This window comes from Aptenodytes patagonicus, chromosome 10 (assembly GCF_965638725.1).
Source record: "Aptenodytes patagonicus chromosome 10, bAptPat1.pri.cur, whole genome shotgun sequence".
Taxonomy (NCBI): Eukaryota; Metazoa; Chordata; class Aves; order Sphenisciformes; family Spheniscidae; genus Aptenodytes; species Aptenodytes patagonicus.
The window spans coordinates 22689050-22693857 of record NC_134958.1 but is presented as its reverse complement, the minus strand read 5'-3'; the positions used below and the strand labels follow the sequence as shown (position 1 = coordinate 22693857).

At 73.7% G+C, this 4808-nt stretch overlaps 1 long non-coding RNA gene across 1 annotated transcript; it reads left to right on the top strand.

Annotated features, from left to right (window-relative positions):
• Positions 1 to 1469, top strand: LOC143165283 (uncharacterized). The gene is made up of 2 exons (XR_012996233.1): positions 1 to 226; positions 1265 to 1469. It is a non-coding gene; the product is annotated as an uncharacterized LOC143165283 (long non-coding RNA).
• Positions 1470 to 4808: the final 3339 nt, after the last annotated feature.

Genomic DNA, 4808 nt, shown 5'->3' with positions numbered 1-4808 from the left:
CCCTGCAGCCCCGGGACGCCCCGTTACAGCTCCAGCTCACGCACGCTTTGCCGCGGCTCCCGGCTGTCCCGGCTCCGCTGACGGACGCTCCAGCTCGGCAGCAGCTCGGCTCCAGCCCCGCCGTCGCCGGTTCGGCTCCGGCCCTGCAGCCTTTCGGGCCCTGCCCCGCGGTCTTGATCCCGGCCCCGGCCCCGGCGCCTTTGCTCCAGCTCCAGCACCGCGGTCGGTACGTCAGCTCCAGCTCCGCACCGTGTCAGCCCCGGCCCCACAGCATTTACTCCAGCTCTAGCCCGGAGGGATCTGTTTCAGCTTTAGTCCTGGCGCCTGTATGTCAGCCCCAGCCCTACGGTATTTCTTTCAGCTCCAGCCCCATCCCCAGGGTTTTTGTTTCAGCTCCAGCCCCAGGGTCTTTACTTCAGCTCCAGCTCTGTGTCATTTCATCCCCAGCCCCACGGTCGGTATTTCAGCCCCAGCCCTGCAGTCTTCATCTCAGCTCTGTGATGTTTCAGCTCCAGCTCTGCGTTGGTCCAGCCCCAGCTCCAGCCCTACAGTCTTTATTTCAGCCCCAGCCCTGCGGTCTGTGTTTCGGCTCCAGCCCCACACTCTGGATTCCGGCTCTAACCCTGCAGCGTTTATTCCGGCTCTAGCCCCTGCCGTACAATCTTTAGTTCAGCTCCAGCCCTGCAGTCTTTATTCCAGCCCTATGGTCGGTGTTTCAGCCCCAGACCCTGGTCTTTATTTCAGCCCCAGCCCTATGGTATTTCTTTCAGCTCCATCCCCTTCCCCGAGTGTTTCTTTCAGCTCCAGCTCTGTGTTGTGTCAGCTCCAGCCTTAAGGTCGCTATTCCGGCTCCAGCCCTACGGTCTTTATTCCGGCTCCAGCCCTACGGTCTTTATTCCAGCTCCAGCCCTACGGTCTTTATTCCAGCTCCAGCCCTACGGTCTTTATTCCAGCTCCAGCCCTACGGTCTTTATTCCAGCTCCAGCCCTACGGTCTTTATTCATTTCAGCTCCAGCCCCGCATTTATTCCAGCTCTGCGTCACGTCAGCCCCAGCCCCAGGGTCAGTGCTTCTGCCCCAGCCCCAAACTACGTATTTCAGCCCCAGCCCTCCAGCCCGGTGGTGGTTCAGCCCCAGCGTATTTATTCCAGCTCTGTGACCTCTCGGCTCCAGCCCCACACTCTTTATTTCAGCTCCAGGGTCCCTAGTCCAGCTCCAGCCCCGCTGTGTTTATGTCACCTTCGGCCCTACAATCTTTATTTCAGGTCTGGCTCCACCCTGACACATTTCACTTCAGCACCGGCCCTACGGCCTTTAGTACGGCTCCAGCTCCGCATCCTTCCCGCAGCCAGCTGCTCCTGGGTCTCCCGGCAGTGCTGGGGCTGGTGACAAGGTCACAAATCAATCACTGCCAGCACTGTCCCAGCACTGAATAAAGCGTTGACCCCCCCAGCCCCTTTCGCCCAGAGACTCTCTCATGCGTTGAGTTCGGCCTGGTGCAGGCCAGAGCCTGGGGGGCAAACGCCACCGGCCCCCCACCTCTGGTGAGGGGCCCGCAGCCCTGCCCCCCGCTCTTGCCCCCCACCCACCTGCAGCCCTGCTCTCCACTCTTGCCCCCACCCACCTGCCTGCAGCCCTGCCCCTACCCACCTGCCCACAGCCCCCCCGGGGAGCCCCCACCCTGGGGTTTGGGGGCTGGGACTGGCCTCTTGGCCTCCCCTTCCCCACCCCAAAAGGTGGCACTCGGGCTGGTTCCAAGCCTCAGACCCGCAGCCCTGGGCCCCAACCCCCCCAGCTCGTGTTCGGGCCCAGACCCGCAGCCCTCGGCTCCCTTTCCAGGCTCTGAAAGCGCAGCAGGCGCTTCGTCTTCCTTCTGAGCTGCCGAACCCCCGACCGAGCCGGGGTTTTCAGCCCCAAACCAGCCCCCGGGCTCATCCTCGGGCTCCGACACGCAGCACTCGGTCCCCGCTCAGGGGGCTGCAGCCCCCCCGAGGCAGCCCCCGGCCCCGGGGTGACGGGGAAGGGGGAGCACGTCCACCCGCAGCCCGGGGCCCCAGGCGGGGAGCGCTCGGGGGCTGGGGGCACCTCCCCGGGGAGGGGCCGGCCCCGGGGCCGGGGCCAGCGTGGCTGCCCTCGGTTGCGCTTTATTCAGCTGTCGTTATCGCGCGTTACGCTTGCGACAGCGCAATGAGAGACGAGCGGCGGCTCTAGGATTATCCTTAACGGGGGTGTTATTCCGGGCCCGGGCCCCAGCCCCGCCAGCGCCCCCCCACCCCGCCCGGGAACCCCCCGCCCCCGGGCAGCGGCCGGTGCCCTTCGCCGCCCCCGCGGGCCCCGGGACCCGCTCGGCGCCGCGCCAGCCTCCGGGGCCACCGCCGCCGCCCGACCCCAGCGGGGAGCAGCCGGCGGGACGGGGCCACGCTCCCCCGCCGGGCACGGACCCGGGCACGGACCGGCACCCCCGCCCGGGCCGGCTCTCCCCCGCACCGCCTCCCGCCCGGGGCGCCCGGCCGCGCCGCTCCAGGCCCCGGAGCGGAGGCTCCGGCCCGGCCGGACACCGCGGGCCCGCGGCCGACCAGCGCCGCCCGCCCGCCCGCCGCCCCGCTCCCGGCACTCCCCGACCCGGCTCACCGGCGCTCCCCGGCCCGCGGAGCGGCACCACCGGCAGCACCCGCCGCGCCCCACGGCCGCCGCCGCCGCCCGCCCGCGCACGCGCTCTACCGCCGCCGCCCGCCCCGCCCCGCCCCGCCAATCCCGGCCCCAGGCAGCGCCCGGCCCCGCCAATCCCGGCCCGCCCGTTCCCGCCCCGCCCGTCTCCGCTCCGCCCAATCCTGACACTCCCCGCCCCGCCCGTCTCCGTCTCCGCCCGTCTCCGCCCCGCCCCATCCCGGCGCACCCGCCCCGCCCCATCCCGTCTCCGCTCCGCCCAATCCTGACACTCTCGGCCCCGCCCCGCCCCGCCCATCCCCGCCCCGCCCAATCCCGGCCCGTCCCTTCCATCCGGACCCGCCTCCCCCTCCCTCCTCCCCGCCGCCCCCTCCCCCGGAGGCCCCGATCGCGCCGCCGCCGCCCCGGGAGGGCGCGGGGTCCCGGCAGGCGGTGCTGGGCCCGGGGGATGGCGGGGGGGGCTCCGCAGCGAGGCCGCTCCCGGTCCCCGTGCAAGCCCCCAGAGCCGGGAAGCACCGGAGCCCCCAGCGGCCCCGCGCCGCCGGGACCGCCCGGGCCGGGAGCTCTCCGGGGAGGGGGCGGGAACCGGGGTCCCTGCGCCTCCGGCCGGGCCGAGCTTCCCGGAGCGGCGGCGGCGGGATCGGGGCCTGCGGGGGCACCGGGGCCGGGGAGCCGGGCGGGGCGGGGCCGGAGTGAAGGGACGGGCCGGGATTGGGCGGAGCGGGAACAGGCGGGGCGGGGCCGGATTGAAGGGACGGGCCGGGATTGGGCGGGGCGGAGACGGGCGGAGACGGAGACGGGCGGGGCGGGGAGTGACAGGATTGGGCGGAGCGGAGACGGGCGGGGCGGGAACGGGCGGGCCGGGATTGGCGGGGCCGGGCGCTGCCTGGGGTCGGGATTGGCGGGGCGGGGCGGGGCGGGGCGGGGCGGGCGGCGGCGGCGGTAGAGCGCGTGCGCGGGCGGGCGGCGGCGGCCGTGCGGCGCGGCGGGTGCTGCCGGTGGTGCCGCTCCGCGGGCCGGGGAGCGCCGGGAGCGGGGCGGCGGGCGGGCGGCGCTGGTCGGCCGCGGGCCCGCGGTGTCCGGCCGGGCCGGAGCCTCCGCTCCGGGGCCTGGAGCGGCGCGGCCGGGCGCCCCGGGCGGGAGGCGGTGCGGGGGAGAGCCGGCCCGGGCGGGGGTGCCGGTCCGTGCCCGGGTCCGTGCCCGGCGGGGGAGCGTGGCCCCGTCCCGCCGGCTGCTCCCCGCTGGGGTCGGGCGGCGGCGGTGGCCCCGGAGGCTGGCGCGGCGCCGAGCGGGTCCCGGGGCCCGCGGGGGCGGCGAAGGGCACCGGCCGCTGCCCGGGGGCGGGGGGTTCCCGGGCGGGGTGGGGGGGCGCTGGCGGGGCTGGGGCCCGGGCCCGGAATAACACCCCCGTTAAGGATAATCCTAGAGCCGCCGCTCGTCTCTCATTGCACTGTCGCAAGCGTAACGCGCGATAACGACAGCTGAATAAAGCGCAACCGAGGGCAGCCACGCTGGCCCCGGCCCCGGGGCCGGCCCCTCCCCGGGGAGGTGCCCCCAGCCCCCGAGCGCTCCCTGCCTGGGGCCCCGGGCTGCGGGTGGGCGCGCTGCCCCTTCCCCCTCACCCCGGGGGCTGCAGCCCCCTGAGCGGGGACCGAGTGCTGCGTGTCGGAGCCCGAGGATGAGCCCGGGGGCTGGTTTGGGGCTGAAAACCCCGGCTCGGTCGGGGGTTCGGCAGCTCAGAAGGAAGACGAAGCGCCTGCTGCGCTTTCAGAGCCTGGAAAGGGAGCCGAGGGCTGCGGGTCTGGGCCCGAACACGAGCTGGGGGGGTTGGGGCCCAGGGCTGCGGGTCTGGGCCCGAACACGAGCTGGGGGGGTTGGGGCCCAGGGCTGCGGGTCTGAGGCTCGGAACCGGCCTGAGTGCCACCTTTTGGGGTGGGGAAGGGGAGGCCAAGAGGCCAGTCCCAGCCCCCAAACCCCAGGGTGGGGGCTCCCCGGGGGGGCTGTGGGCAGGTGGGTGGGGGCAGGGCTGTGGGCAGGTGGGTGGGGGGCAGGGCTGCGGGCCCCTCACCGGAGGTGGGGGTCCGGTGGCGTTTGCCCCCCAGGCACTGGCCTGCGCCAGGCCGAACTCAACGCATGAGAGAG